Source organism: Callorhinus ursinus, unplaced genomic scaffold (genome assembly GCF_003265705.2).
Source record: "Callorhinus ursinus isolate GAN/ISIS: 27379988/994484 unplaced genomic scaffold, GSC_fseal_2.0 scaffold2, whole genome shotgun sequence".
Taxonomy (NCBI): domain Eukaryota; kingdom Metazoa; phylum Chordata; class Mammalia; order Carnivora; family Otariidae; genus Callorhinus; species Callorhinus ursinus.
Genome location: NW_027397064.1, coordinates 87,648,305 through 87,669,341, shown reverse-complemented (window position 1 = coordinate 87,669,341; position 21,037 = coordinate 87,648,305).

Below are 21,037 nucleotides of genomic sequence, written 5' to 3'. Positions count from 1 at the left end.
AGGTGGGACACCAAATCTCCTGTAACCTACGCTTATAATACAAACCTCAGAAATTACAATTTTTGCTCTGGGTACCCTCATAAGCCGGGGAGGTACACCAACTGCACTTACGTCTGAGTGCTTACGTTTTATCTGTACTTGAGTGTTTCTTCGTTGAAACATTGCTGTTATAGTTATAGTTGTCTCACAGGTCTACTGTTCTGCTTGTAATACTCTCCACTAATGACAAAAATACTCATTTACTTTGGAACATGAAAGAGATGGTAGACATCAGATATAAGGACTTTGCAAAATATTGAGAGGGAAGTAAAGTGAATTTAAGAAGTTAATTATAACCTAGTTGATAAGGCAACACAGAGGGGTTATTACGAGGTGTTGCAAGCCTCTTGATATTCTACTTTTTGATTTTTGGGAAAGGGAGATAGCTGCCATGGGCTAGTCATATTTTACAGGCATCTCACAAACATTTCCTCCTGTTCACCAGCTGGGTTGTAAACATACATCCTCTGCATAAGATTTCATTTTTTCTTAATGAAGAATGATGATGATTTCTGTTCTAAGGATCCACCTATTTCCCAAATGATCAGTAGGTCTTTATTGCTGAGCCCTTAGAGACAGTAACTCCACTCATTCCCTCTATCAAGGGTGTGACTTGATTCTTTAAATTTTTTTAAAGATTTTTAATTAATTAATTTATTTTAAATATTTTATTTATTTATTTATTTGAGAGAGAGAATGAGATAGAGAGAGCATGAGAGGCGGGAGGGTCAGAGGAAGAAGCAGTCTCCCTGCTCAGCAGGGAGCCCGATGTGGGACTCGATCCTGGGACTCCAGGATCATGACCTGAGCTGAAGGCAGTCGCTTAACCAACTGAGCCACCCAAGCACCCAAAGATTTTTTATTTTTTATTTATTTTCTGACAGAGAGAGAGACAGTGAGAGAGGGAACACAAGCAGGGGTGTGGGAGAGGGAGAAGCAGGCTTCCTGCTGAGCAGGGAGCCCGATGCGGGGCTCGATCCCAGGACCCTGGGATCATGACCTGAGCTGAAGGCAGACCCTTCATGACTGAGCCACCCAGGTGCCCCAATTCTTTACATTCTTAATAGGTTAGTGATAGCTTAACCATGCCAATTCCCATAACATCCATAAAACAAAAGCAAAACACAACAGAATACACACACACACACACGTATCCAAGTTATCTATTTTAAATCAAAAGAAAAAAAAAACTATCCTTCCCCAAATATCTTCACTATCTTCTTTCTCTCCTATTTTAGTTCTTATGAGTAGAGGCACTCATAAGAGAGTCGTTAGGGGTGCAGCTTTAAATTGCATTAAGAATTTATTTCTAATCTTAAGATTTACCTTTTCTAATTATCACACATGGTGAAAAGAGAGAAGAACCTTGAGCAAGTAAGACATGAGAAGGTATATTTTTGATTGAGGGATTATATGGTTCCTCAAGTCTGTAATAGGCCTCGAGGGGCTGTTACCTGGTAGAATTTTATAAGAAACGTTGGGGAATTTTGTAACAACATGAACATATTGAAAGCTGAGAATAATGTTGAGTTATCATGAGGATGTTGAAAGGTATAAATGAAAGCAGGATAAGGAAATCAAACTTACATAATTTATAAGGATGATATAATTTTCATATATATCCAATGGATTTTTTTTTTTTTTTTAAGTTTCTCTACTCTGGAAAATCACAGGGCTCACCCTTCTGGTTGCTGGCTGAAAAGTGTGATCAGGTAGTTTAAAAATACCTCAACTATATTAAGAAGTGAACATGAGAGTAGGAATTTACAAATTGGCATGTACAATATATTCAATTTTGTCCTACTATAAGCATTTTTATTGCACCAAAAATTGTAAGTGAATGTATCCTGAGTCCATGCAATGTGCCAGAAATAACCCTGGGTTGCCATAGGTTAACTCAGTGTCCCACATGTGTATTAGAGGTACCAACACTAAAATTATCCTCCCCTTCACTCATTGATACTTGTCTAGATCACTGGCTCAAAATTGTCAAATTTCCTTCAGCTGTGATTTTTTTTTGTAGCAGGAAAAGCTGTGGCAAGATGATATTCTGTGTACTGTATGAAGGCTTAAAGTGGGAAATTGAAGGAACGTTGATTAAAGAAAGGTACAAAAGCCAATGACTTAGCTACATAGTAACAATACCATACACTTGGCTCATGGAGGTTTTGTTTGTTTAGGGCCAACGCATCAAAACCTACATAGTTTTTTGTTTTGTTTTCAGAAACCAAGACATCTCCTTTCTATCTCCTCTCTCTGATGCCCCATGTTCAATAAATCTCTAAGTTATGAAAAGATTGTTTCTTAAATATTGCTCTACATCTCCTATGACAAAAATGTTATTGTCTTCCATATCAACTCCATCCCAAGGCTCCAAAACTGCCTCTCTCCATATCCATGCCAGCCAGTTCTCTATACAGCTGGGGTGAATTTTTAAAAAGTTAAACCTGATAGTGGAGATCTCTTGTGGTAATCCTTCAGGGTGTTCTCCACCACTTTTAAGGCCAAGTTCAAAATTCCTTACACAATTTATAACGCCCAAAAGGACATATTCCCAGCTTTCCACTTGGAATACCTCTCACACTGCTCATAGTGATAACTGACAAAACTACTGTGCTCCGCAATAAGGAGGTGAAAATGTTATCAGGGGAATATTGATGTGGAATCATAGATGCTGGCACAAAAAGGGAACGGATAAGAAAGAAGCCTAGGCATGGTTATCTGGCACATAAATTTTGTATATTTTCTTTACCAAAATATACCCAACACCTAGAACTTTGCTGGACAAGGTGAATTGAAAAGAAAGAAGCTTCTCTAGGAAAAAAAAAAAATTGAAGGTGCTTCCCGAAATTTTAAGCTAATAAATGGAAATGGAGCATGATTTAATATAACACGTGGATGGTAGTTCTTACCCAGGCTAGCGTTTGGCAATAGAGGTTTGTTCTGGGCTTTGCCCTTCTCTGTGAGTCCCCTTGTGTAGCCATTCCAGCTCACCTTGCTCATTTATAATACTGTGGATAAAAACGCTTGCTTTTACCAAGCCGTTGTGGAGAATGAATGTTTGCTGTGTGTTTGAGATTAGGAGATAAAAGGCAGTGTAGGACGGAAGTGGTGTGTTGAAAGGTTATTAATGATGTTCAAGGCTAAGGGAAGAGTGATGGGCAAATTCTCTTTAGGCCTCAATAGCATTTGGTACCATGAAGGAGCAACACTTATTTTTAGGTGTATATTTTCCTGTTCATCACAAACAGGATTCATAAAGAAAGAGAGTATTTTGGGGATACAATAGGATCGAGATTTAAAAATAAGTTGGTTAAAATCTTCAAGGAAAAAAAATACCTGAAATAAACATAATTATTGAATAATCAAAAGTTGCCTATGTGATTATATAAAATGGTTTTAACTAAATATATGCAAAATACATTCGTATGGATTATGAGTAATTTATATATATGTATTTTATACACACACACACACAAATATATTTGTTTTGTCCATAAGAAGTATTGCAATTAATTAGCTCTACGTTTCCTCCCTCTCCAGTTTCTACAAATTCCTCTTGTATATATTGCTGGCTAGAAATCATTCTTATTGAATTCCATATAATCCAGTGGGAATTACACTTGGATGATTCCATGTGACTCCCCCTACGCCAGCCCTACTCCATATTGCTGCATGGAGACAGAAACACATGGGAAAGATTTCTCCCGGCTCCCTGTATGGGAAGTTTCAAGACTGGGACTACAGATATCTCAGATGCTGCTATTTGAATTGCGCATTTTGTCATTGCCACGATTGTGGAGGGCTGCATCTGCCCCATATGCAGAGAACAGTGTCACTCATTTGCCACAATCAAAAAAAAGCAACAAGTCTGCATTATTCAGAAGTTCTCTAACACACATGCTCAAGTTTACGTATTCCTATAAAACCCTCAGACTCCGCTTTCTGTTTCCCTTTTTGACTCTGTCCAGGTTCTCACCCAGTCCCTTGCTCTGCTTGGTGAGAATCATAAGAATCTTCTACAATTGCCTGTCTCTCCTTCTTGTCTTCACGTCACAACAATGAAGTGAGGTTTTGTTTTCCTGTGTCCCATATTTAGTGCCCATGCAGTCCTTTTCTGTCAAGTTGTATGATTTTCTTCCATTTTCTATGTAAAGTGAATTATGTTTCTTTAATTCAGATAATGCAAAGATGTATAATCAGCTGTACATCTTAGACTCACAAGTTGGTGTATTATTTTGTGTCCTTGTGATTACCCATCTTTTATTTCCTCTCTTGGATCTTGAGATATTCAGGGGTGCACTTCACCATTGCAGCAACCTCTGATTCTTTTCAAACCCAAAACTGATTAGAATATTTCTATTTGTCTTGGTTAACATCATAGACTCTGGAATTAAACCACCTTCATTGAATTGATGTTTCCCCACTCCCAGTCTGTGTGATATTGGACAAGTTACTTAACCTCCCTGAGCTTCTCTGAGCCTATTGATACATACATTTACCATAGAGCTACTATGATTATTGTTGTTTTTACTCTGACTCAACATAGCTCTGAGGCCTTTTAACAATTTCACTCTTTTATCTAATTTCTACTGAGACTTTAATTGTTCTAATAAAAACTAATTTATATCTTTTTTTTTTAAAATATTTTATTTATTTATTTGACAGAGAGACAGCGAGAGAGGGAACACAAGCAGGGGGAGTGGGAGAGGGAGAAGCAGGCTTCCCGCCGAGCAGGGAGCCTGACAGGGGACTCGATATGGGACTGGATCCCACGACCCTGGGATCATGACCTGAGCTTAAGGCAGATGCTTAATGACTGAGCCACCCAGGCTCCCAAAACTAATTTATATCTTAATTCAAAGCATTATTAGATCCGTGTATTAGCTTGCTAGGGCCACCATAACAAAGAACCATAGACTGGGTGGCTTAAACAACGAAATTTTATTTTCTCACAGTTCTGAAGATTAGAGGTCAGAAGTCAAGGTGTCAGCAAGGCTGATTTTTTCTTAGGTCCCTCTCTGGTTTGTGGTTGGTCATCTTCTCCCAGTGTCTTCACATTCTCTTTCCTCTGCATATGACTATGTCCCAATCATCTCTTTATTTGAAGAGACAAGTCCTATTGGATGGGTGTGTCCTGATGACTTCATTTAACCTGAATTGTCTCTTTGAAGGCCCTATTTCTAAAGCGTCATATTCTGAAGTACTGGGGGTTAGAACTGCAACATATGAATGTTAAGAGGACACAAAATAGCCCCTAAAAATCAGCATTTCTGAAATTTCTGAATTCAAGAATTCAAGATTTCTCTTTCATTGGAGAGAAATGAAATAAAACAGAATATCAAGAACAAAGAGAACAAAAAAAGGAGAATGACCACTAGTATAAATCCGATTTTTTTTTTTTTTTTCTGGATTGGCTTCCTTTGTCTTTTCAGTGAAGACAATGAGGCAATTGCCCTGCATTTACTTTTATTCCACCTCGGGAAAGCTGTTCTTTTTGAAGCCCTTGAGCTTATATTAAGGCTAGTGCAACTCAAATGTGACTAACATACCATGTCTCTTCACAGTAGTTTTTAAAATCTGGCATCTGACCCAGAACCTCTTTCTGGAACATTTTAACCTATGTGTAAACACAACATAACAGGTGATTTCTCTAAGGCTTATCAAGGAATATGAATTGTTCCATATTAGTAATGATGATGGTAACAGCAAATCTTTCTCTAGTGTTTTCTATGTGCCAGTCGCTATTCTAAGTGCTTTACAGGTATTCATTCTTTTAATCCTCTTGTGAAACCTAAAGTTCCTATTCTTGAGAAATGCAACATTAACTTTTGCATTCTTAAGAGATTACAGGAAAAGAAATTTAAATAAGCTGTGGCTTATGCTTAATATATGACAAACCTTTTCTCAGTTTAACAATACCTTGAGGAAAATAGGAAGTTTTAAAATTCATTCACGATTTTTTAGTCATTTTCAATTGTAGACAATAAAGTAGGTACACTGATGAAAGGCTGAAGGATTAAATTTATATTCCCTCTAGATATACATGCTTATCAAGTGTTAAAATTTTTCACACAGGGTACAGTAGAATGCTTATATAGAGGAAGAGAAATACTGCTAAAGTTGTTTGAGAAACTGATATACACCAGACATCATGGTAACTGGGTCGTCCAAGGTCACCAACCTGGATTATGGCAGTACTTTCTAATTCCAAGCTATTGATGATATGCCCCATGTTTCTGTTACCCACAAGCATAAAGAACAACCTTTCCCCAGTGAGGCAAATTGGTTAAAACAAAAAAAGTTAGACTTAATCAAACAATGCTAATTAAAGTCTGTTTTGTTCTTTTTGTAGAGTATTTTGTGTTAGTCACTACCCTTTGATAAGACTTGCTCACTGTAGGCATACTGCTCTGTAGTAATTGGTTATCAAGAAAAAGGTAGAACAACAGGGTACGGTAGAAATTACACTATTTGTAGTTTAAATAAACTTTGGAGAGCTACCATATATTTAATATTTATCTCTGTGACAGATACAAGGAAAGAACTTAACTTACTCATATTTCTTAAATCTTACGCAAGTATTTTTCTCTTAAACTATTTTCTATGTCTATGTTGAATAAATTTAAGTGTATTTACTTTCATCCCTAAAAAAAGATATTTTTAACTTTATATTCTAGACTAATATAATAGTTTTTAGTTGATTCTAATTGCACTTAGAACATATTATAAACAACTAGTACATTAGTGGTTCTGAAAGATAAGCTTCTAGTGTCATTTTCCTGCTTATAATATTCCATGCTTTCAGAAAGTCAAGTCCAGGCTACATTGAAGGGCTTTGCTGTCTTCATCCTCTTGTCTTTCCTGGCCTCGGGGTCCAACATTCCCCTTAGTTTACAAATTGAGACCATACTATTATAGATTTACTAATACACTTTGCTAGCCACTTTTCTCCTTTTGACCTTCATGACTGCCTTGCCTAGCAGACATTTCCTCACTCTCCACGTAAGGAAACTTACAGAGGCATCAAGGCCCAACTTCAGTGTTACCGTTGCTATGAAACTTCCCTGACCTCCTCAGAGTAAATCCCAGCTCCTCTTTTTCCAAACTTCTGTAGCTCCTAAGCTGTTATTTTCTTATGATATGGAACACCTACTAAATTATAACATTACATTTTCCTGCAGAAATTATCTCACACATATCATAGAGATCTTTCTGTGCAACTTTAAGCACCATGTCTTTAGATGAAGGAAGTTCTCAATAAATGTTTGTGGGAGGAAGGCAATCAGAAAAGTGGAAATGTATAAAAAACATGACAATTGGCGCACTGCCCTTTCTCTCCTTCCTAAAGGAAAATATACAACAATACTTTGCTTTTAGCTGACATAACTAACAGAAGGGATAGGGCAGACCTTTAAATAATCATGTAATGATATATTAGCAATCAACAACAATTTTGGAATAACCAGTGTGCATTTACCTATTCAATAAGTAGTGATTGAGCCTCACCCTACTTGGATCCTATGTTAAGTTAGGAAGATGAAGAATTAAGTGGGAAAATGGACTCTTGCCTTAAGGATTTTACAATCTATTGATAAATAAATAATCCCAATCTGGTATGCTAAGTCCCATAATAGGTATTTACAGAGAGGTCTATGGAGGACCAGAGGAAGACACAGCTAGGTTTGACAGAGAGCATTTTAAAAAAATTCAGAGAAGAAGTGATATTTGTTTAGAATTTTGAAGGCTGGAGATAAAGTTTGCCAAGAAGATAAGAAATAAAACATGATTTTTGACACTTGAGAAAAAACATAAACATACTTGGTAAAATTCAGGATGTGATTTATGGAGAGATAAAAGGTTAGGAGGTGAGAAAGACAGGGGGCAGTCGTGTTGGGAAGGAACCAATGAGCCAGCCATTCTTATACATTTGGCTTTTGCCTAAAGTGAGATGGAGAGCCACTAAAGTGTTTTAGGTAGGAAAATGACATGATCAGATTCATAGAATGTGGATGAATAAATTAAGATATGGAGCCAAAATTGGAAGCAGGAAGATCAGTTAGGATACCATAGGAAATCTGGGAAATGCTAGAGTCCTTAACCCAGGCAATGGTAATGGGGGGGTGGGTAGAGAAAAAAGCAAGGCAGATTGTAGAAATTTAGATTGGGTGATGGGAAGAGGGTGGGTAAGGATGGAGTCTTGCCTTTTTTTTTTTTTTTTTTCGGGATAAGTGCTAATGCCAAGAATTAAGATGAAGAAGAAAATATAGTATGGGAAGGAAAAACAATTCATTTAATATCGCCTGGTTTTCACCTGGCTCTGGAAAATTAAGAGGACCTGCCTAGCAAACAGTTACAAACATTTTTCTGGCAGGAGTAAGACTCAGCTAGAAACATATCCAAAAGCTGATGGCATATGCATGAAGGTTAAGACCGTAGAAGCATGGGAAATTGGCCAGAGATGTCTCTGAGAGAGGAAAGGCCTAAGTCTAGCCAAGTCGGTAAAGAAGACGGAAAAGAATGGCTTGAGGTCAGAGGAAAACTGTGAGAAAATTGTGTCATGAGAAAAAGAGAGGACAGAGTTTTAAAGGGAGTCTCACTAGTGCATGACATGTGAAGGATACACAGGGAGAATCAAACAAGGGCTTTGGGAAGCTCACTATAATAAGCCAACTGGTGTTTAAATTGGGCAGTGAGTGTAATTTCAATATCTACCCCTTATTTCAATTTTGAAAAGTCAAATTATGTCCTGTGTCTGGGGACCAGGCACTCCTCATGAGACAAGATGTAAAATTATATTCTTATACCATATATGTATAAAAATCCAGCAAAGAACATTTGTCATGTGTCTGTTTCCTATAGAATTGTAAATATCTGTAGATATTTTAAAAAGAAATTACTAGTCACAAACTCTATCCATAAAGAAGTTATAATTTGATTAGGAAACTTGTCTATTTCTTCCCATGTGGCATGGCAATTTAATTCATGTCAAGGGGCCATGATATGGAGTCTGCTGACTTCTTATGGCAAGCAGATAGACAAAACCCCACTAGCATATCTGAAACCTGATGCTTTCTGTCCTTCACACAGTTGAACTTATCTGTGGCAACAGTCAATCTTTCTAAGATGGCTCCCAGGAGACTAGAGATTGTTATATAAGACAGAGCCCCAGAAGTCTTTGTGTGCCACTAACTGATCAACTGATCAGATTATGTTATTTATTCCTGTCACTTTCCATTCCTTTCACTGCTACTGACCGTATAATAAGCTGGCAGACAGTTCTGCATTTATCACTCCTCCATCTATAAAAAAAAGATCATAATTTAGTGTAACTCGTGTAACTGCTATGATGAATGTCACAAGGGGTTTGGAAGGCTCTGTTTCACTGATTCCAACGTTCACATAGGTCCAACCAGCCTGTCTTTCCCAGAAATCTCTTAGTGTATGTGGAGGATTTTCCAATTTTCTAATGTAACCTAAGTCAAGTCTGAACAGCGAACATGAAAACTATAATATATCTCTATTAGGAAATTATTATATTTCTTTGTTGTTTATTCCAATATGTTATATGATTTCTTTTTCGTTCAAGGATAATTTTTCCTACTTTTTTGAAGCTGAGGGACCTCTCAGCTAAAGCTTATAAAATGCCCTTACTTCAGTGAAACTCATTTATTCTTATTATTCCTCATTACTTTTTTAAATTCTAATTGCTCTTCGAGCTTTATACAAGATGCACACAATCTCCCACTACGTGTGCTTCTCCAGTTACAATTTTATAGCCCACACAGTCAACATGTACAAATCGTACATACCAATCTGATGCCTTAGCTGTGGTAATTGGATTCGCCATGTAATTACAGGTGGTAATGACATTTTAAGTACCTTATACAGGTGCTGGGAGAGGTTCATTACTTTTTTTTTTATGTGAAACAGCATTAAGAAAGTCTAACTTCTTGGAGCCATGCCAGACTACAGAGGTGCCTTTCAACGGTAAATAGCAGTTTTCATTAGAGCGTAATTACAACCCTGACCACCTGCACTACTCTTTGTCACATCAACCACCTCAGGACCAGGAAATCCTGAGAGGAGAGTTAGTGTTTTGGGCTTTAAAAGCTAGAAAATTAAGCACCTATTTATTACTAAAAACATTTATAGATGTTGGATCAGAATCTGACACCCCTGTGGTTGCATATTCCCTCTTGGGTATCATGAACAGGGGACTGATCAACTGCATTAAAAAAAAAAAAAGAAAGAAAGAAAGAAAAGAAATTCTGGTTCAAGTCCTTCTGCGTGATCAGGGATCAGACTCTGCATGCTTAAGACCAAAATGTATAGTCCAAATGTGTGTGTGTATCAGTCATTCCAGAGCCGAGTGGCTGACTTAGTTTACCTGGACACTCCCAGCCACTTTAATGATGATTCATTAATGATGCTTCAACCTGCGGTTTTGTTCATGTGTGAAAGTAAACTCAGGCAGCCACCATATTTACTAAGACCCCAGAGAGGGCAGAATTTGTGCTGGGGTCTGAAGGGGAGGCTGAAAGGAAGGAAGAGTTGATTTTGTGCTCCAGAGGCTAGCTCCATCAATTAACACGCTGAACTTCTTTACCTTAATAAACTGATAGTGAGAACACTTATTGTGTAGAATGTTTGTTAAGGGTGAAGTGATGGAAGGCATGTACAGTACTAATACTGTGCCTAGCAGATATTAAGCAGTTGATAATGATGACAGCTGTTGTTATTAAGAAAATAATGTGGTTGCAGGAGACAGACACAGATGTCAGTGTTTACATACCGACCTAAAATAATGTGCGGCATAATACAGAGAAAACAAGTGGGTGATATTGCTAGAGCAGAGCATCAAAAAATATCAACCACATTTATATACATTCGGAATTGTTGAATTTGTTAAGGGTGCTTTGACAAATGCGAAAAATACTTATTTATTTTTAATTTTGAATTCTAAGCACAATTTTTGCTAGGCTTATTTCTTCATGTAATGGGAAAATACACACGCAGCTTGTCATGCCCTTTTGCCTCATTACTTATGTATCTTTTCCCCTCTGGTAAATGTCAGGCAGTAAAATTGAAAATATAGTTTGTTTGGTGTTTGAAATACAGCCAGACCTGATTCTGTGTGTCCGTGGGAGGCACTGCTGTTCTTTCGTTCAGCCTGTCCCTTTTCCACACGTTTCAACAGGTCTGATTCCTGGTGCAGGTAATATTGGCTGTCCTTGTCGGAGGGTGGTCATGCAATCCCCTGACACAAGTGAGATTAAGGAATATTTGACCTGAGTGCTGGGGAGCTGATGGTATTTCTGTTGACATACTCCTCTTTTATGGGAGAGCTTCAATTCCCCAATCAATGCCTGTTCTTGTCTTATGCCTTTCATAACAAGAAAGGTTAGCAGAAAAGAAGGCCTGGGAGAGCCCGTCAGTTTCACAGATTTCCTGCCATACAGTGTGGGTAGAGCAAAAGCAGATTCCAAGACACTACTCATTTTTATTGTCCGCTTTTTAATAAAGATTGAATTATAACATGAGGATAATGGCAAATTACATGGCTTCATATTCTATATGAGTCAGATTTCTGGTCCTGCTTTTTAGAGCATATTTGAAAGGTGATTATTCAAGCCGCAGACAGGGCTTAGTAGTCTACTAGTCTACAGGTGTTCTTAGTATTATCCCATGCAAAAATGACATCAGTAAATAATAGTAATTCTCTGGTTTAGCCTTCGCAAGGCAAAGGAGACTTCTGTACCTCTTGTCTTTTTCCAAATGAAAGAAGTGACCAAATGAGTTACTAGAGTTAGCTCTGGTCTTTTCCTTTCTTCCATACCTCTAGTTATGTCCCAAGTCTTTACTTCCCCTGATTAACTAATTACTAATGTAGCACTGAGAGAACATACAGGCTCAGGACCTGATGCTTTTGGGCTTCCTGTTAGGGGATTTGAACATCTGGCCCCTTTCGCTGAGCTTCAGTTCTTTTCTCAGAACGGGAATTAACAACGTTCACCACCCAGGCAAGCAAGCAACTTGCACTTTTCAGAGCTGAACCAATTAAACTGTGTTCTACAGACGAAACTACCGATCAACTGTCTTTTGTGCTTCTGGCTATGATAAATTCTGTTGTGTCAGTTTATTATCCTGAATGGCATGCTTTCTTCCTGAATGAGATCCTCGACCCAGACCTGACTCCTCATGAGAGGCATTGACAGATAATGCAATCAATTAACAAGTCTTTAGTTTGTGCTTAGCCCCTTGTTAGACACTAGGAGGGTAACCGAAATATGAGATGTGATTCTTGCCCCAAAGGAGCTTTTAATCTCATTAAGAACACTAACCCTAATGAAGTAACCATAAATAATTCTAGGCTGCATAAATAGAGTGGTTTATTTTACATGCTAGGGTTGCATGGGGATAAAGAACTGTCAGAGTTCAAGGAATGAGTCAATAGCGGTCACAGGACTAAAGATGTGAGGCAGACTTGAGCAGAGAATGAATATTTGGAAGAAGGAGGAAATTAATTTTGGTAGCTAAGGTGGGAACTAACTGTCTGAACACTCACCTGAAGGGCTGAGGTTGAATACAGCAAGTACTCCGAGCCTGTGAAAGTTTCCGGGTAGGACAGTGTAATGCTGAGAGTGGCATCTTGTGGCTATAAATTCAGGGTACATCAACCAAATGAGGAAAACTTCACCTGATTTTACTTTCTAAGTCAGGTAAATCAGACTTCACCTCTATCTACCAGAGGTGTCAAGAAATTCAACTCAGTCATAATAATAAATTTGTTTTGGCAGGCAGAGCCTCCCTCAGAGTCATGTACAAATTCTAGGATGGGAAGAAGGCTTCTGGGCTTTCATCCAGAGTGCTGGTTCCTGACGTGCTCTTGTTCAAGCCCTTGTGGTCCTTTCAAAGCAGCCTGCTATCTTCCCTTTTTTCCATGTATGAAGACATGCACTTTCTCCGTACCTCCAACACCATGACCTTTTGGGGTTTTGTCACCTTGGTTATTCTATCACGAATCCTTTTGACATTTGGTGCACTGTGTGGGAATGGGACATTAGTTCCATATCACTCTAAAAGCCTGCCAGCTCTGACCACTCCACCATCTTGCCGAAACGAACCACACCTGCTTCATTATTGAGCCAGTTCTGCTTTCTTCGCCCTAAGGATTAGCTCCCCTGTCAGTTAGTTTATTTTCACAAAAGCCTGGTTATGGGAGAATGTGCTCTGGATTTCTCCAAATTTCTGTCAATGGCCCTGATTCCCAGAAATTATTTCTAACCTCGACGGCCCAGGCTCAACACCAAAGGCTTTTGGGATTGGATAAAATCTACCTCTAATTATTTCCCATCTCCAGTAGTAGAGAGAATAAAGTAAAATAACATCTCAATAATTATTCTGTCACAGGTGTTTAAGCAAGTTAATTATTGTCAGCAGGATGCATTGGATGGAGGGGTAATCTGGAAACTAGGAAGATAGTTTAAAGACTGTGGCAGCAATCCACAGGTGATTGCTGAGGGCCCAGCCCAGGAGAAGAGGTGACTTTCTGTGAAATAAATTAATGAGATACCCTAACTGGGAGAGAGGGCCATATTCCAAGGCTGTCAAAGGTGTGGGTCAGACACATTTTTAAATTCTTCAACATTAGACAATGCAGTAATACTCTTATTAGAGGAGATCTTGTATAAAAAAAAGGAGCTTGACATCCAATCTCCTTGTTACTTCACTTTTCTCCTCTCCCCACAGCTATTCCTGCTGTGAGATTGTCAAACAAACCTGTAAGACCTAGTGCAGCGCTTGTAGCCTGGAGCAGAAGAGAGCAGCTTCTAACAATCTTTGCAGCTTCCATATGGGAGTTACAACAATTAGTTTCTTTTTTCTCAGACAAGCAGTATTTAGCACAGAAAAGGAGTGGCACTATGTTGAAGTAGCTGAGAGGAGACAACTTGGATAATAGGGCTGGAGATGCACTGAATGTAGGTAATGTAAAAAATTCTAAAGAAAACCAGTGTCAGTTGAGTTTGGAAGTGGGGGTGGAAGGAGTCATGAAGAAATTGCAACCACATGATCAGAGAATATTTTTAAAGAATTTGAGATATAAAACATTCTTGGAAGATGATAAAGAGAACCCGAAAAGAGGGGATTTTTTTCTAGTTACCACAATGTTTTGAATAGATTTCTAAATATACTTTCTTGTTGCCCCAGGCCTATAAATGGGAACTAAGGAAAAGTTGAACCCAGAGTGAGATAGAAACCTAACACTTACTCTTGATTGAGCTAATCGACCTGGATCTACAATGAGTGGAGACCCATTGGCCCACATTGGAATATACAGTAAGAATGAGACAAAAAAATATTTTGTGTTCTGTCACTCTACGATCTGGGGGCTCTTACTGCATCGACTAGTCCATCTTGACTTTAATTGATGATCTACAAAATTAGCTTTCCCTTTTGGAGCTCCCAAAATCTTACGTTTTTTAGTGAAAAGTTAGAAATTTGAAATTAGAGCAAAACCAAAAAAGGTATCAAAAGCAAGAGCAGGTCTAGAATGTGTGGGGCAGTTCCAGGACAGCATCCTTGGGAAACCCAAAAATCCCAATATGAACTGTCATAAGGAAACAGTGGAAGAGTGTCATCAAATACTTTAAGTTAACTTTTAATATCAAAAAGTTCAGCATTTGTGTCAGACTTCATATGTATACATCACTTCTATTCCATCGATCATCTGCACATTGGAAACATTTCAAAGAAAAATTAAAACTTAAGGTTCTATTGACCACAAGCCTTTTCTACAAAGGGTTATAATAGCTTGGGTATGACATCAAGAAGGACAGAAGTATTCAAAAAGTATCTAGATGGTACTGACTTCATCATCGCTAGTAGCATCAAACAGGAAGTTGAATTCTTATGTAACATGTGTATTTTAAAGTGAATTTGACAATTTGCTGAGAAGACTGTTATAAATTTTTTTGAAATATATTTCTCCCAGAATTGTGAATCTCTGACTCCTTTGTCAAACCAAAACGTATTAAAGATTAAGGTAACCCTTTCTAGCACTTGGACATTTCAGAAGGGGAAATTGAGGATGTACAGATTAGGTTGAATTGAATCTCTGGATAAAGTGAGTTTACTTCAGATGGATCATTCTCATTCAAATGTTAGGCAGCCAAGAAACATTCAAAAGACAAGACCATTCTCAAGGATTGTGTATTGCAACAGCTCTACTACTTACAGGAGAACATGTCACCATGAATGATATTTGAGAGACCAAGAGAACATGAGCTCTAAACAAGAAGTCCCACAACTATTGTTTCAGATATGGATTTCCTTAGACATATTAAGAAACTGGACAGTGTTCTCTGTGCCTCATACATTGGATCAAAAAAGAGATTATATTTGGCTTCTCAGACTCAGAAATCTACACCTTTGGTTTCTTGGTAAATTTCATCTAAAATTTTTGAAATGAGTCTCCTGGACTAAAAGGGAAAAGAAAATGAAAGACTTGTCCACACTGAGGCCAGAAGACCCTGGACCTAGAGTCCAAAGACAGTGCAAAGAGAAAAGAAGGGACAGGGGCCATACCTGCTAGACCTTTGTGTTGGAATGATTGTGCATGTTGATTTCAATATGAATATTCACTTATATTTATTGCATATTGATGGAAAAAATAACTCGAACAGCACCTTTACAATCTGCTACCCTTCATTCATTCTTTTATAGGGAATGTATTATGGTATTATCACAAAACATCTGTAAAATATCTGTAAATAACATCCTAATTGTTACTTCAGTATTCATGGGTGGATACTGGAGGTCATCCCACGCCAAGAGCTAACCACACAAAGGAAGGAGTGTCTCAGAACAAAAGGTGAAGACTGCAACTTTTCATTATAATGCTTCATCATCATTTCTCATCCTTGTCAAGTCATATAGGGAGAGGCAATGTGGACTGTAGGAAGGGAGTCTCAGAAAGTTATATATCTGAATCTCTTATGAGTTTTAGAAGACCCTCTCTGAGTTTGGGCTGGGTTGTTTTTTGACTCCTATGGCATGGAGTACATCTGGTGGCCAATAAAATCTCTTAGGAGTCTGCTCACTAAATGACCGTGTTTTGTTTATGTTTTTGTGTTTTGTGTTGTTTTTTTCACATTGCCCTGAGACAATGTGTTCCCAGTTTCAGGGTAGAAATGTACCCTCATGCCATAATGATGGGATAGGGCCCATGAGTGAGATGAGAGCCCACAGTAAATTGCTTTTTCTTTCCTCAGAGGGGTGGTTCCTCAGGTATTGTTCTCCTTAGTGGTACTCTAGGCATTCCTAGGAAGCACCCCTTCATTTTGCAGAACTGTCCTGTGTATTGCGTTCCTGACCTTCATTCCACAAATTCCAATGTCAGCTCCAAAGCCCAAAACACTCCTACATGATTCAAAATGCTCCCTGGTGGGAGCAGCATCTGACTCTCTAGAAAATTAATCTACACAGTAATTATTTATAATACCCCAAGCACTGGTGAACTGAAAATTTGCACAGCAAGTGGACTATATCTAGTATTCCTAGAAGATTAAAAAATTACCAAATGCCAAATCAAATAATACCAAATAAAAACCAAAACAAACAAACAAACAAAAAAACTCAAAATGGCCAAATTCATTCTTTATGTAAACTTTTGGGACCCTTCCATTCAATGAAAACATTTGATCCAAGTTCCTTGTGGCTCATTGCCACCGGCATCACTTAGGAATGCCAAGTGCCTCTTGCAGGTAATCCTTTCACTTTTCAGATGTGTGATGAGCAAGTAAAAAGTGACGTTAGAACTGAAGAATGTTATGTGTATGTAGAGTGAGGGTACACTTGTGATTTTGGATTATAGTTTTATAGCTTAATAAGTAAGCTCTTTTGGACTAAGAAGCAAAATGCTTTCATTTTATGGTAATTGAGATACCATCTTGGCCTTTCTTCTCTGAGGGCCAGGACCTCCATAGGATAACTGCACCATGTGACTTCGGCATAGAAATCACAGCCTGCCACCTGTTATTTAATGGCTAGCAGGGCTGACTCAATAACAGTAAGATTCTGCAAATTGTTCCCTCCAGCCCTGGGTGTTCCCCATAGAGGTAATTGTCTAGAAAATAAATTTCCTGGACATAGAACAAGAAGTTACAAACCTAGGAACATCTTTTAATGTCTTACAAGTTAACTTTCAACTGTGCTGATATGTCTGGTTCTTCAGTTTTTAGGGTTATTTTTGTAAATTTTTATCACACATAAATGGATTTACATAATTTGTTTTCAATTAAAGGACCCTGACATACCCATTGGGCATTTATAATGACCACAGAAGCTACTGGTTACTCAGACTTTCTTTTTTTTTCCTTTTCCTGCAGGTTTTTCAGCATCCAAGTAATATATTACATACAAGGAAAAACACTGTTGCAAAACCAATTTGCTAAGGGGCTTGTAAAATCCAGCTTTAAAAAGGTACTGAGGCATCAAAGTAAAGGACCGAAGAACCAGATATTTTTATCTGTTTCTCAAGGTCAAACACATTACTAATTCATCAAATATCTCTTTCTGCTAAAGTTATTTGAAAAGCAAACAACCTGTTCTGTGCAGATGTTGTACTTAATAACTCTAATGCTTCAAGAAAAAAGACAGGGATGGAACAAACAATTTTCTACCACTGTAAGAAATGCCTTCATGTCTGAAAAACACTTGCATCATTAATAAATACTTTGGATATTCTTAATAATAAAACCTGAGAAAATTTGACTGTAGTAGTTTTAGCTTATTATCTCTTATGTCAGTTATGTCTGCTGGTTTAGAGAACAAACCATTACAAATTCTAATTATAAAGAAGATTGAACTTTCTTTCTAATGTGTCTTGATTGTCTTTGTCTTAGAAATAGAAGTTGTTCAATTTATGCCTTTTTATAGATTAGTTGTGACTGATCTAGCCCCTCGAATGGAAAGCAAAATCGGCTGGGGTAGGGATGTGTGTGTGTGGAAATTTATTATCATTTCTTCACTGACTAGCTTCTCAGATTCTGGCCATAGGACCTCCTCTTTCGAACCTTGTAAAATGAAGCCTTAGAAATTGGTGACTCCAAAATACTCTTTAGTTCTAAAGTTTACATTCTCTTTTCTCAATTTATTTAGAACTATCTCATAACAGTTCTACTTTGTGCATATAATAAGAAAACTATGGTAGGTATTCTGTTCAAGAAATGACTTCCCAAAAGAGAGTTAGCTTAAATTTCTGGGTAGAGTCCACCATTTTGCATATGGAGATTGAGGAAAGACCTAATCAGGTGTAATGGTTAATTTTATGTGTCAACTTGACTGGGACAATGGGTGCCCAGATGAAATAATATTTCTGGGTGTGTCTGTGAGGGTGTATCTGGATGAAATTAATCAGTGGACTGGGTAGAGTAGATTGTCCTCTGTAATTTGCATGGGCATCAGCCAATCTGTTGAGGGCCTAAATAGAAAAAAAGGAAAAAGGAGGAGGAATTTGCCCTTGTTTGCTGCCTGCTAGCCTGTTGGAGCTGGGAGATTGGTCTTCTGCTCCTGGACTGGTATTTACACCATCAGCTCCCCTGGGTCTCAAGCTTTCAAGTTTAGACTGAAATTATACCACTGACTTTCTTGGATCTCCAGCTTGCTGATAGCAGATCATGGGACTTCTCAGTCTCTGTATTCATGTGAACCAATTTCTCATAATAAAGTTCTTCATATATATATATATATATATATATATATATATATATACATATTTAAAACTGCTGAACATTTACCTCCTTTCCTTCATGCCTTCACTCAGGACAAGGAACTTAGGCAGGCTAGTTGGAAGAAGCAGTGGAGTATAAACCATACCTGTGTATTACACATGAATCAAGTATCAACAAACTCTACCCAATGGAGAAATCAACTCTTCCAACTCATTGCTTCACAAAACTGCTATTCTTCACTTATGTTCTGCGCAAAAAAAAAATGTTGTTTTAATCTTCTCTATTAGGTCATTGTCTACAAATTAGTGCTTGTCTTTGTCTTTGTATCAGAGGTCTTCAAATGCATGGATTATGAATGCCTCTTGTTTTGTATATCACCTGTCGTCCTACCACATGAAGATAGACACATGCATTTTTAATGTTAGTGATGATAATAAAGCTGCCTAGACTCTGTGTTAGGAAACTTTGACCATGTGTTTCCAAGTAACATTCAGGAGAATAGTTTTCAGATTGCTCTGCTTGAAGCCTTAACAGAGAGCAAAGGGTAAATATTCACAGGCACTATGGAATTCAGTGAAGGTAAATGTTCATCATCAATTCTGCTTCAAATCTCTCTAGATTTACTGTCTTTAATGAACCTGACAGAATCACAAATTTGTATGTATTGCAGACTTAATCTACATTCAGGGTTATCTCTCTTTATGTCTGGCTAAGGCAGGTATCTATTTTCAACAGACTCTGGCTAGCATTTCCCATCATTTCTTATAGCAGATTTTATTTCCTGTTAGTGACACATTTGAATATAATATCTAGACAGGGGCTTGCCAAAGTGTAATCCACATTATCCTAATGGCAGTCCTGAAATTGCAGGAGAGGAGTACAATAAGTGTTGTATCACCAAAGGAAGAGGCAGAGAGAGTGCCGAGAGATACCGACAAGCATTATTCTTCATAGTGTTCTTTTGGACATCGCAGTCTTGAGTTTTATTAAAAAAAAAAAAAAAAAAAGTCTCCCAATGAAACAAACTTAACTACTAAGGAATGTTGTTTCTCAAGTCTGGAAAAATGAAAAGTTTCTCTTAGAATACATGAATGTATACATTTAGAGAAAGCCATCTCTTAGAATACATAAATGTATACATTTAGAGAAAGCCATCTCTTAGAATACATAAATGTATACATTTAGAGAAAGCCATGATCATAGTCTTGATGGGCCCAGTGACTAGACCAGTATTTCTCAAAGTCAGGTTCCTAGACCAATACCATCCGCATCATCTGGAACTCATTAGAAATGCACATCCTTGGGCCCCATCCCAGACTACAGAGCCAGAAATTCCGAGGATGGGCCCAGTTAAGTTGGGTTTTAAGACCTCCAGGTGAATCTGATGGCACAGTAATGTTTGCAAAGCACTAACTTTTTTTGTGTGTCTTTAGCCTATTTTCTTAAACTATCGGAGCTACTCCTTTAACATATAAGAGATAACCATAAACAATATAAAATACATACAATTTTTAAAAATTTAAAAAATACAAAATGTTAAAAAAATTAAGAAGAGGTAACCATTGAAGACTCACCAGTTTTATCATGTACTGATACATTCGGTTATAGCATAAAATACCATTCTGATGGGTCAGTTTTGATGTTTTCCCTTGACATTATTGCTTCCTTAAGAATGGGGCCAAATTTTAAAAAGAAAGTATTTTATTTGTTTTTGTACAGCCCAAGCCAAGGATCAACGATGGAATGATGATCAATCTTTAAATTGTGGTTCTGCTGTCTATTCTGGCTTTTTTTTTTTTTAAGATTTTATTTATTAATTTGCCAGAGAGAGAGAGCACAAGCAGGGGGAGTGGCAGGCAGAGGGAAAAGCAGGCAGAGGGAGAAGGAGGCTCCTCACTGAGCAAGGAACCCGATGTAGGAATTGATCCCAGGATCCTGGGATCATGACCTGAGCTGAAGGCAGACACTTAACCAACTGAGCCTTTCAGGCGTCCCTATTCTGGCTTTATATTGGCCTGATGTGTTTGCCTCTTGTTGATATTCTCCATGACCATCACCAGTCACTGAACAGTTGAATAAGACCATAAACACTTCCTGAGCTACACCCTCTCAGGGGATGGTGTCAGTACGTGCATGAGCACCTGGAATATTTCACACTAAAGAAGAACAAAATGCAAGCTAGGATATCACCTCCATTCCCACACCACCCCCAAATCCCAAATGCCTTCATGATCCAGTACAATTCAAAAGTGCTGCAAAGTTGT